Source organism: Ailuropoda melanoleuca, chromosome 17 (genome assembly GCF_002007445.2).
Source record: "Ailuropoda melanoleuca isolate Jingjing chromosome 17, ASM200744v2, whole genome shotgun sequence".
Taxonomy (NCBI): domain Eukaryota; kingdom Metazoa; phylum Chordata; class Mammalia; order Carnivora; family Ursidae; genus Ailuropoda; species Ailuropoda melanoleuca.
The window spans coordinates 16,667,452-16,680,779 of NC_048234.1; the positions used below are offsets into that span (position 1 = coordinate 16,667,452).

Sequence of the window (13,328 nt, forward strand, 5' to 3'; positions counted from 1 at the left end):
TAAAGATTTTATTTATTTATTTGAGAGAGAGAGAGAGAAAACACAAGCAGGGGGAGCAGGAGAGGGGGAAGCAGGCTCCCTGCTCAGGGGGAGCCCGATGCGGGGCTCGATCCCAGGACCCCAGGATCACGACCTGAGCTGAAGGCAGACGCTTCACGACTGAGCCAGCCAGGCGGCCCATATGGTAACTTTTTGAGGAGCCTCCATCCTGTTTTGCACAGCGGCTGCACCAGCTTGTGTTCCCACCAACAGAGCACGAGGGCTTCTTTTTCTCCACATTCTCACCCACACTTGCTATTTCTTGTCCTTTTGATTCTAGCCATTGTGACAGGTGTGTGGTGGTACCGCGCTGTGGTTTCATCTGCATTTCCCTGATGACGAGGGATGCTGAGAATGTTTCTCTGTGTCTGTTGGCCATCTGCATGTCTTCTCTGGTAAAACGTCTGTTCAGGTCTTCTGCCCATTTTTAATCAGATTATTTGGGGGTTTTCTGGTGTTGACTTATATAAGTTCTTTACATATTTTGAATATTAACCCCTTATTGGATATATCATTTGCAAGTATCTTCTCCCATTCACCAGGTTCCTTTTTATTTTGTGGATGGCTTCCTTTGCTGTGAAAAACCTTTTTATTTTGGTGTAGTCCCAATAGTTTATGTTTGTTTTTGTTTCCCTTGCCTCAGAAGACATGTCCATAGATATGGTGCTAAGGCCAGTGTCCAAGAGATTGCTGCTTGTGTTTTCTTTTAGGAGTTGTATGGTCTCAGGTCTCACATTTAGGTCTTTTATCTCCTTGAGTTTCTTCTTGTACGTGGTAGAAGAAAGTGGTCCAGTTTCATTCTTTTCCATGTACCTATCTCCAACTGGTGTTTTTTTTAAAGTAAAGTAGGCATTTTTAATTTATAAAAGGTTAGAATATATATATTATATATAAGGCAACTATTTTTAATAAAAATATATAAATAATATATAATAATATGGAATATACAAAAACAAAACCTTTAAGATGTAGCAAATTCTTTGACACACTTCATAAGGAGATAAGAATCGACCACAAACACGCCGTCCCTGCAGGACGGCTTCCTAATTACCTTGTAGCAAGAGCTATGGAAGTGTCGCAGAACCAAAGGCGAGTCATGCATTTATCTTTTATACAGAAAGCAATTGTTCTAAATTCATTGCCATTTTCTGTATGGCAGATGGCTTTGCGTATGGGCCATATAGCGGATATTTTACAGAATTAAGCATACTTCCTCTATCTCTCTAATATAAAGGTGAAATTGTAAACATGAGAGAGAGACACAGTCCCTCCTTCAGGAAAACAACTGTCCTACAGAGAGAGCAGTTTGAAGACAGATGCATAAAAACCCTCCTAGGAGAGTCACACAGACGTCACTGAGATGGTGACATTGGTCGTTCCTGACTCTGCTCCCCCTGACAAGAGCAGCTAACATCTTGTCACGAACAAGACACCACCAGCAGAGTCCTAGAACACAGGCTGCAGCACCCCCCGCCTGCACCCCAGAGCCCGAGACAGACCAGGTTAGAGGAGAAGCCACGCCCTGACCATATCACCCCCTCCCCAGGCCAGCACAGCGCCGCAAGGACGGGTCTCCCCGAGCCTTTGGTTCCTTCAAGGGGGAAAGAGAACCCAGGAGGGACAACCAGCCTGCCCCAGCACTGTGGGTCACTCTGTGGGAGCCCCTACTCTAATTCACACCATGAGACCAGCAGGGGAATCTATGGGGCTTACCGCTAGGAATCTGACGGTGAACAGAAAATCCGAACAAATCAATTACTAGTAAGGGGACTGAACCCATAATGGAAAATCTCCCGATGAAGGAAAGCCCAGAGCAGATGGCTTCACTAGTGAATCTAAGGAGAACTGACACCCGTCCTTCTCAAACTCTTCCAACAAAATGAAAGGGAGGGAACACTCAAACTCATTCTATGAGGCCAGCATTATCCCGATCCCAAAACCAGAAAAGGATGCTACTAGAAAAGTAAATGACAGGCCAATATTCCTGATGAGTTTAGATGCAGAAATTCTCAAGAGGGGGTGCCTGGGTAGCACAGTCGTTAGGCGTCTGCCTTCGGCTCAGGGCGTGATCCCGGCGTTCAGGGATCAAGTCCCACATCGGGCTCCTCCGCTGGGAGCCTGCTTCTTCCTCTCCCACTCCCCCTGCTTGTGTTCCCTCGCTCACTGTCTGTCTCTCTTTTTTAAATAAATAAATAAAATAACTAATTAATTAATTAATTAATTCTCAAGAAAATACTAGCAAACGGAATCAGGCAGCATGCCGTAAGGATCATTCACCTTAAGGACACAAAGATGGTTCGACATCTGCAAATCGATCCACGTTATAGCTCACATTAACAGAATGAAAGAAAATAATCATAGGATCATCTCAATAGATGCAGGAAAAGCATTTGACAAAATTCAACATCCACTCACGATACAAGCACTTAAGAAGTTAGGCATAAAAGACACATATCTCAACATAATACAACCATATATGAGAAGACTGCCACTAACATACCACTCAGTGGAGAAAGATTGAAAGCTTTTCCTCTAAGCTGAGGAACAAGACAAGGGTGCCCACTGACACCACTCCTACCAGTACGGTACTGGAAGTTGCGGCCAGACCAATCAGGCAAGAAAAGAAACAAAAGGCATTAGAATCGGAAAGGAAGAAGTAAAATTGTCTGTTCGTTGAAGATAACATGATTTTATATAGAGAAAATCCTAATGACTGCCAACACACTGTTAGATCTAATCAATGAACTTCACAAAGTTGCAGGATATGAAACTAACAAAAATCAGTAGCATTTCTATACGCTATCAACAAAGTTTCTAAAAAAAGGAATCTTCATTGCAGCATTATTTACAACAGCCAAGACACAGAAACAACCTTAGCGTCCACTGCTGAATGAGTGCATGAAGAAGTCGTGTGTATTCGTACAATGGAATGTGATGCAGGCAGTAAAAAATCAAGGAACTCTTACTGTTGCAATAACATGGATGGACACTGAAGGCATGATTCTAAGTGAGACAAATGAGACAGACAAAGACAGATATTATCTGATTCCACTTATATGTGAAATAGAAAACACACAAACAAAAACCCATTTCAAACTCATTGAAAAAGAGATCGGACATGGGATACCAGAGCACAGGGTGGGAAAGGGAAAATTGGAGGAAGGTGGTTAAAACAAAGAAACTTCTAAGTTGCAAGATGCATGAGTCACGGGGCTGCAATGTGCAGCAGGCTGACTAGAGCCCACCCTGTCCTGGGGTCCCAGGAACGCTCATAAGGGTATAAATCCGGAGTTCTCATCCCAAGGGGAAGATCTTTTTTCCCCCCAATTTTTTTTCTTTCTTTTCTTTTTACTATATTTATATGAGGAAATGGATATTACATGAAGCTGTTGGGGTGCTTGTCACAATGTGCATACATCAAACCACCGTGCTGTGTGCCTTAAACATACAGTGACATGTGTCAAGTATTTCTTGATACAACTGGGAAAAAATGCTTCTAGTATCATATGACTCTTTTTTTTTTTGAGATTTTATTTAGTTATTGGAGAGAGACACACACAGTGAGAGAGGGAACACCAGCAGGGGGAGTGGGAGAGGGAGAAGCAGACTTCCCGCCGAGCAGGGAGCCCCACATGGGACTCCATCCGACTGAGCTACCCAGGCGCCCCCTATTATGACTTTGTCAGTAGCGATGCAAATGTGTCCCTAAACGGCTCTCTTATTTGCACAATTAAAAATTTGCAAATCAAACTTTTTTCTATCATTTTAAAGGTCTTTCAGATGAAGGATTTCCATGGGTGTGGATGCATTTGATAAAAATGCATGGATGCAATATCCATTAGTCCCATTTCAAGAATGTGTCATGGACGTCAGAGGGGAACAGAGGCAGAGAAGGGATCCCTGGAAAGTTGCCACTTGAGCAAAGATTTGCCTGAGGCAATGGTGTGAAGTCTGGATACCTGGGGAAGAGCTCCCCAGCAGAGATGGCATCAGGTGTAAGCACAGAGACCAGCAAGACCTGTTTTAGGACCATGGAGGATTCCAGAAGGCAGGGAGAGAGAGAGGGGGAAAGGTCGATGAGGTCAGCAAGTAATGGGCAGCAATGGTGTTGAGATAGCTTTAACCGTGAGAAGGATGGTGGCCACTGAGTGTTTTTGGGAGAGGAGGGATGGTCTGACTCCTGCTGTGGGGGCTCCTTGAGGACTCAGAGGGCCAGGGTGGAAGCAGGAGACAGTCAGGAGGTCCCGACCTGGACCAGGGTGGTGGCAGGGGAGGTGTCCAGTGCCATCCCCACTAAGCTCACCCTCTGGGTCCATGAATATAGACGCCAACAATACGCCAGCAACGCCTGATGGCATAAACACAGCCAGGGCTCTGCCCTAAACTACAGTCTTATATGCCCTCTCCCCACCAGACTGCTCCACTCGGATGCCTTGGAGACATCCCAAAATAGCCCATGCACGACAGAGCTGCCTGTCAATAGCTCCCCTCGCAACTTTGTCTTGGTCGATGGCAACACTCCCTTCCAGTTGTCCAGGCCTGAACCCTCAGAGCCCTCCTGAACCCCTCTTGATCTCTTGCACTTCATGCCCAGTCCATCAGCAGAGCGTGCCAGAGGTCTCTCCCAAACACGGCCAGACCTCACCACGGATCGCCCTTCCCATTGTTCCCACACGCTGCCCGTGGCCCACAGCCGGGTCACTGCAGCCACCTCCCAAGCAGAAAGTGTGCTTCGGCCTCAAGCTACTCTCATCAGCTCCCCAGAGGCACCAGACCTCGTCACCCCTGTACCTTCCGCTGGCCGCCCTGTCTCAAAGAAGAGCGGCTGAAGGGCTCACCCCCACCCTCACCCTCATCTCCTCCTGCGTTTCCCCTGCTCACTCCCGCCACATGTCCCCTCTTGTCCCTCGGACAACAGCTGGCATGCTCCTGCCCCAGGGCCTTTGCACTGGCAGTTCTCTTTCCATGGACCACTCTCTTCCCTGCTCTCCTTCTGCAGACCTATGTTCAAATATCAAGACTCCCCCTGACCACCCTGTCTCACTGCATGACCTCGGCCCCAACAGTCTATAACCCCTTCCTGCCTTATTTTCCCCTATAGCATGTATTCCTTTCTGACATACTATGTAATTTACTTTTTTAACATCTGTGTTTACTCCACTATCCTCTATGCTCCACGAGAGCTTGTTATCCGTTCATTCACTCTGTCTGCCTGGTTCTTGAACACCACCTGGCCCACAGGAGGCATTCGGTGTGAATCTGCTCGGAGTGTGAATGAACCTGTTTTACTTGTAATGAACAGACGGGGAAGGCCAGGCTCAGCAAGGCGGCTCGGTCACGAGCCACATGAACAGAGATCTGGGGGGGCCCTCTCTAGGCGGCCATGCACCCGCAGTCCTTGTGGGCACCTTGTAGGCTGAACAGCATCTCAGACGTGGCTTCCAGGCTGTAGGAACAGAGAAGCGTGAGGCCAGCCACCGCATCAACGACAGGACTGGGCTCTGCTCGCACTGCACCGTCCCCGGGCCTCTGCTGTGGGAGGGCATCCACAAGGCAGACCACGACCGTGTGCGGGCCCCGCGTGGGGGAGCCCTGCGTGCATTTGAAGCCCCCTATGTAGAGGCCTCCAAATATCAAACCTGGGTGCCAGGACTGCAGAGGCCGCAGGAGGGAAGCGGTGTAAGGTGAGGCTGGGCCAGGAGGCATGGTCATGACCACGTGCGTTTCAGACCACAGCACACAGCCACCAAAGGGGGCCGGCTCCAGTGGAGAAAGCAGAAAAGAAGTCTGTTACGATAAATCGGGCCCAAACCCAGGCAGCTTAGACTAGAAAGGCAGCAGGGAAGACAGAATGCAGGTACAGTGACATCAACAGGAATCAGTGGTGGTTGGCTGGGGAAGGAGCTCAGATGGGGAGCGAAGGGAAGGGAAGTGTCAAGGAAACTGGTAAGGTTTCCAAGTGGCAGAACTGGAGAGACGGGATCAGATCCCTCCTGAGAGCATGCTGGGCAAAGGACGGGTTGTAGGGGGAGATCATGAGCTCTGGGTTTGGGCCCATCGAGGCTCACAGTGCGTGGGCAGGAGGATAACGGGTCCAGTGCCCGCTGTGGTGCTGGGACCATGGTGTGCAGCTGGGAGGCACGATGTTGTAGGAATTGAAGCCTGGTGTAGACACGTGAGACCCATGAAAAAACAGCCAAGGACTCCGGGACTGAACGCGGGGGGAGGCAGCCAGTCTGCAAAGCTTCACCAGGAGCATGGGGGGGTGGGAGCAGCTGCACGGAAGGGCCGTGTCGTGGAAGCCAAGGACAGCAGAGCCTTCAAAGAAGAGGGCGCTGCAGTGTGAACTGGGAGTAGGAACTGGGAAGTGAAGAGAGTCCCTGGTGAGCCCAGCAAGAGTGGTTCAGATGGAGCACCAGGTGCCGCCCAGGAACGTTTCCGGAGACCCTGGCCGTGAAACCGGGGGACGCTTGCAAATTGGTGGCCAAGTAGTATCCAGTTTGGGTTTTTTTAAATTAATTTCAGGATACCTAGACACAAACAGGTGTGAACACCAGTAGGAAGGTAACAACTGAAGAGACTAGCAGGATGAAGTGTCAGTTCTGGGACAGCAGTAAAGTAAGTGCACTGAGCAAGTGTGCTGCAAGGACAGGACGCTGTGGCCGGATGACTCACATCCCTCAGGAGGGGGGAGAGCTCCCGGGACTGACCAGATTCCCCTGCAACTGTCACCATTAGGTGGGCCTCCAGGGGAGAGGAGGGAAAGACAGAGGTCTCCTGGGTGACATGTGAACACACCGTGAGGACAAAAGCTGAATGTGGGGCCAACACTCTTGGTGAGCGAAGAAGAGCATCAGAGGTCAGAAGCTAATGGATGAGCAAAGGCAAGGGCGTGGGGTCAGGAGCTGTGAGCCACTGATCGGTATTTATTTGCGTCCGTCCTACAGTTACCAAGCAGGTCAGCAAAATGTGCCATAGGAGTCTGTGGCTACCAACATGTCTGGAATCCAATGACAGGTGACACTGGGCGGTCCTCAGCATTACCTGTCCTCCCCAGGCTTCCAGTCAAGGCCCCCAGAATCCTTACAGAGATGAAGAGACGAGAGCAACAAAAATGTCAAGTAGGGGATATTCTTACAGATATAAAACAGCATGAATTCAGTGACAGAGGCGGGACTGCCCGTGGGGAGATGAGCTCAGTCAAGGAACAGAAGGAAAGAGTTGGCAAAAGAAGGAACACGGGCTTAACCAGAAGCAAAACAGGGAGTCCCTGCAGGCCCGGCTCAAAGAGCAAGATATAAAGAAAAAAAAAATCAATCTTTTCAGATTAATTGGAGAGTGTGTATACCAGGTGAGCTAGAAAGGGCCGATGCCAGAGGCCAGGAGGGCACCTGGAAGCAAGGTGCAACGTCAGAGCATGGGCTTCACGCCAGGCTGCCCAGGAGAAGAACAAATCTGACCCGGCGAGAGAGCAGATCCGTTAAGATGCCCATCAGGTCACAACCACCCACCAAACAGCCCGGAATCCTGACCCTCCAGCAGGTGCGGAGAGGTCTAGACAAGCTGCATCTTGAAAACACCTCTGATTTGGGCATTCCTGGCCCCGATGTTCTTTCTGGTCCCCAATGCGGACCCCGAGTCTCCAGGTGCTCGAAGGAACAGAGGTCGACGCGCAGCTAGGATGTGGCAGAACCCGCATTTCAGCCGCGGCTTAGCAAACCGGAAGGCATCCCAGCCAATCCAAAGCGGCAACAATGGAACCAGGAGCTCACGATGCTTGGATGGTGAGAAAGGAAGTTTTTACAGGAACACATAATACTGCCAAGCCACTTCCAGAATGGTCTCACGTTGACTTTAAAAATGCAACATGCATCCAGCTAATCAAGGATGGCCGTGTATGTTCTCTGACTCAATCTCCAGAAACAATTCCTTGCCAAGAGCAGATCTGATGAGAGCTGATGGAAGAGGAGGGTAGGTACCGACACAGTTAGCATGCATGCGGGGCAGTCGATTGTAAGGAACCAGCGTTATCACTGGGTGTGAATACACAGTATCTACTCAAAGAGGGGTAGATATCAAGTGATCACTAATGAGTGAGAAAGACAGAAAGATAAACGGGTGTGTAGTATCCCCAGTGTCAGGGGACTACTCCACAGAGAGCTTTCTGTCAATCTCAGGGGATATCTCAGAGCTGGGGGGACAGAGAGAGAGCCCACTGACCTTACGCACGCATGTGTGCTGGCAGGTGGGGGTGATAGCTGGGCCAGCACGGTTAGGAGGACATGGCCGAGTTCATACAGAAAGGAAAATGCCATGGAGCTGGATTTTCGCTGTGGTAGAGCTGGGTGAGCTGCTGGCTTTGTTCTGGATGCAGAGACTTGGACACTGGTCATTTCCCCCCTTGCCCAGTGTCAGCTGAAGACAAACTCCACGTTGAAAGTCACGGGTGTGCTCCAATAAGACAATCGGAGGGTGAAGATGACCTAGGGAGGAAAGTGTCCCCCTCCAAGAGCTCCTCTTTCTCCGCTCTCATGAGCACATGGACCCTTCTAGAGTCCAGCTTCAGAAGGAAAGGGAGGCAAGGAGGGGGTGTCCTAAAGGACAGTCTCTACATCAGCTTACTTTAGAAACCAAATCACTTTCCAGACATTATTCGGCTTTAGAACAACACTGCACAAACTGCTTTCATACAAGATGCTGTTCTCTTTAACCTCCTGTCCTGATTTTGAGACAGCCGGCCACGTGACAGAAACCCTGCCCCTCCATCACTCACTGATCACCCATGGGCGAGGCCATCCAGCGGCCGGGTGAAGAAACTGACATCTTTTCATTAAGGTCCCTCGTTTCTGGGCTTCGAGAAGTCAGTATTCATGGGTCAGTCGATTATAAAGCGTTGCATTTCACCAAACTTTATTTCATGGTGTTAAAATGGATAGAAACATCGAAAACACATACACACACCAGTAAAGGATAATTTGAAAAGATCCGTGAAGCATATTCAATCGTGCAGTAAATATATGCTCACTCGCTGTTTATTGATTTTACAACGGATTTGCTGTTACCTGCCCAGTAAAGGAATTTAAATATGAAAACTGAGTGATCTCCAATGGGACATGGGGACTCAGTTGCTGACGTCTGCCATCAGGGATTGGACAGAAGCAAACAGTACTTGTGCAAAATGGCGACAGCCAGCAGGATGTCAGCTTCCTTTGTTTCTGCTACAACAGATCCCTAGGCTGCAAGTGGGTTGAATCCTCAAGTCTATCTACTGATTAATTTTCAAAGAACCAGGTATTTGGCTCAAAGTATCTGACCCAACCAGTTCTTTGACCCAATCTTCCTGTTTTACTGAAGCAAAAATAGGTGTCAAGATTGCACAACTAGCTAACGGTAGGGAAGGGTAAGACACAGGTCTTACAGCAATTTGAGATTATCTGTATATTTATTTTTGATGGTGTTTAATTGGTTCAACTTAATGGTTTAATGGCTGCTAACCTTTCAGCTTTTAAATTGCTTTGTCAAAAAGTTAACATTTCACAGCCATGCTAGCCAATACAATACCCACTAGCCACATGGGCCACTGACCTCTTAAAATACAGCTAATCCAAATTGGATGTTCCATATGTGTAAGACTTAGCGTGAAAAAAAAACTTGTAAAATATCTTATCAGTATTTTGTATCAATCACATCTTTAAAATGTCATTTTTGATAGACTGGGCTAAAGAAAATATATTATTAAAATTAATTACACCTATTTATTTTTACTTTTCTAACGTGAGTCTTTGGAGATTTTAATTTATGCATGTGGTTCACACACTTAATTTATATTGAACAGTACTGATTTATAGGAAAACAATTTAACTGCATTAAGGACAGAGGTATAAGGCATCTTTCTTTCCTGAATTTGCAAATGGTGAGAGCAAAACAAGAGAGGTTGGGAGATCACCTGCTCTCAGCACTTTGAAGAATCCTTACCTGGTGAAGGCAGAGAACCTTGTAAGACTCATAATAAAATAAAAAGTAAAGCCTGACTTGAAGTCAAACAACTTCAGGTTAATCTTCAATTGTACACGCATGTGTAAATTTAACTTGCAAAGCAACATTAGCAATCGTGACTGTATGACAACCATCACCTTCCCTTTTGATTAAGAGCAAGTATTTTCCTAAAAAAATCGTAACCAAAAACAATGTCCTAGAAATCAGTTGTGTCTTTAAAGAGACATCTGCCCATGGTGAGTAGCCGTACTAGATAGATAGATAGATAGATAGATAGATAGATAGATAGATAGACAGACAGACCCACCTTAGAGGTGAGAATGGGACACAGTGGTTAGCTGAATTGGAAGTTACAGGTCAGCACTGAGCCCTTTCTAACTTAAGACAGTTTGCAGGCAACCTCCTCACCCCAGAAAAACAAGTGCTCCTCTTTATAACAAAGAAATTTTTTAGTGCAAAAATTCACTGCATTTATCTTGGGGGGAAAAGGACGACTCCGTCCAAATCAATAGGTTAATTACATATCAACTATGGCAACAAAATTAGAAGAACAAACGTGTTTACTGTCACAGATGCGCTCTCTTTTTGACAAAGAACGCTTGTGATTTCTCAGAGGTTCGGATTTTTCAGTAAGATGGGCAGGTGCGCGAGCGGAGGCAGCGTTCACCGATTGCTGAGAACGCCCGATTGCCAGACACAAGCGCAAAAGCACTCCCACAACTTCGAATTCAATTTGGGTGTTTTCTGCGTCTCTCCTTAGGAACAACTGTTAAAGCTGTAACAAGAAAAGATTCCGGAGGTTTCTGCAATAACCGTGCAGGTGTAATTGCCGTCTGCAAAAGAAGCTCTGGAGGAAGCAGCGATTCTAGGCGCTGGGAGACAGTCACCTCTCCCAGCTCCCTTCCCTATGCTCACCGGGGACGATGCCCTTTACCAAACTAACCTGTCTGTTAAAGAGGATGAAAATGTTTCCCTGCCTTGCCCCTCCTGTTTCTGTAAGATGAACTACGGGTCTTCCAATGCCTCAGCCCATAGGAATGCTGGGCTCCTGCATTTCCACAGACAGAACCCTTGACAATTTGCAATTTCAGGCAACGACCCTCCAAAAAATAGTATTATCCCCCCACAAACTTGTTAAATTTATTCTAATTTTACCCTCCCCTTTTCTCTCCCTCCCACTCCACCTCTTCAAATCCAAATGCCACTGGAAAAGAAGCGCATTTGGACTGATCTGGAACGTAAAAAGCTCCAGCTTTTTATTGTTACCTAGAAAATCTTCCTTAAAGAGAATATTTTATAGGTTTTTAGTTCAAAGCAGGAAAGCTCTCCTACGCTAAGACTAGCTTCTCGCTTGGAAGGGGGTCGTTCCAAAGTTAATAAGGGCAGCAATGTAGAATGACTCCCCCAGGACAGGAAGCTGTGTCACTGCACAGCTGGAAAGACTGAATCCCACCACGAGCTGTATTTCACCCGCCCACGGAGAGAGCCGGGGACTTCCAGACCTTGCAGTTGAAAAGTCTCCCAAACCCCCAAGAACAGGAACTGGTTTTAAAGGAGAAAACCAGCATTTTTCCGGCTGGACGGCCGGCGATCAGAGGACTCAGGGCGAGAAGCCAGTAGTGCTTTGCAGGGAGCCCGGGAGCCAACAGGAGTCATTGTCATCTTGGAGAAGCCACATTCTTACAACTGCAGAAGGGGTTCGGCGCCTCTCCTACGCCTGCCCTTCCACCAGGGAGACGGGGGGGGGGGGACACATGTAGAGACCATGAGGCACATTCTTTAAAAGGAGGATGAAAATGCATAGCCGAGTCTCAGCCAAGCCCGTCAAGGGCTGCGGTGTGGTCGGAAAACATGCTGAGCAAACCGGAGCGGCAGTGTGCTCTGCGTTTTGCTCACCTCGAACCACATCTTTGAGGACTTCCGCAAACCCACTCAATCAACTTCCACAATAGAAACACCTGCACCACGGGATTTCCTAAAACACTAACTCCTGTTTTGGAAGGAATCCCAAGTAAGTGTAAGACACAGATTCTCTGTTTTAGAGAACACGTTACAGCCACGGGGACCAAGAAGCACACCCTCCCCGACAAGGATACAGAAACGCAGCTTTTCCCGCTGGCCAACTCCGGGATCCGGATGGCTGACTCCCTCCCAGATGGCGGCAATCCCTTCGCAGGGGCTGGCGAGCAAGGATGCCCAGGCCATCGGGGCCCCAATGCGGACGCGCCGAAGCCACAGCAAAGGAGGGGGATCCTTACCTGAGGAGCCGCACAACTCTGCGCGGAGCTGCTCCGGAGCTCGAGCTCGCCTCGCACAGGACAGGGCGGCGCAGGCTGTGCCGCGCCGGGCTCCTCCTGAGGCAGGCGGGCCCTGCGCACCTACGCCGCCCCACCCCGCACCTGCGCCGCGCACACCCCGCGCTCCCCTCACACCCCGCACACCCCGCACCTGCACCGCCCAGCCCGGGCGTCCTCCGGCCCTCCTCCTCTCGCTCCCTCTTGGATCACCGACTTCTGAGCCCTGCCAGCTGCTGCAGCGGCCGCTGCTTTTGCTCAAATGGCGCCTGCTCGCCTCCAAAGAGCTTTTAGGTGCCACCTACTGCATGCTCCTGGAATAGATGGCCAGGACTGGAATTTTCTGAGAATTCAATGAATTGAAATCATTCCATTGAAGGTGCACCCGATTCTTTTGTCTTGGATCGTTCACATCAACAACTGTAATCACTACTAACCACGGAAGCTTTTCCTGCAGTGTCCAGATACTAAATTAAAAACCTCATTGAGAAGGCAGGTAAAATTGGGCCGTGCAGATAGCCACCCACACAGCTCAGATTAATACATTCTCGTTTAATAGACTCCTGTGACAAAATCACCATTGGCAATTTGGGGCTAGAACTGCCTTTCCACTGAGTAGTTTCACATTAGCGTTTGGAGGAAATAATCAGGTTTATTTTCTGACATGGATAAACCATTTTGTCTAAGAAGCATTGATCGGAAACAGGTGAATCAGCAAGAAAGAAGATTTATAGCTAACGATTCTGTGCCAGCATTTTTTAAATGCTTGCCTATAACACTGATGGAATACTGAATTTAAACTACAGGTTTGAGGAATATTTCTTTGCCTTATTATAACTCATTCTTTTTTTTTTAATACCAATGTTTCCCAGAGACTCAGCAGTGTTTTGTTATTTAAATTTGATTTAGCTTATAGAATTCCATTTACCTGTTTTAAACCTGTCTTGAATTTCTGTATGATTTCAAATTGCCCTATCCTTTGACGTTCATTTCTAAAGT

General features: G+C 48.0%; 1 protein-coding gene across 2 annotated transcripts in view; it reads right to left on the bottom strand.

The window, feature by feature from the left end:
- Positions 1-12,629, bottom strand: part of DIRAS2 (DIRAS family GTPase 2) — a 30,271-nt gene extending 17,642 nt beyond the window's left edge. The window contains exon 1 of one of the 2 annotated variants that reach the window (XM_019799536.2): positions 12,484-12,629. The gene's annotated coding sequence lies outside the window, so the exon portion shown is untranslated. Of the gene's footprint in view, positions 1-12,293; positions 12,420-12,483 lie in introns of those variants that run through there. The other variant, XM_002919100.4, reaches the window with a different exon arrangement.
- Positions 12,630-13,328: the final 699 nt, after the last annotated feature.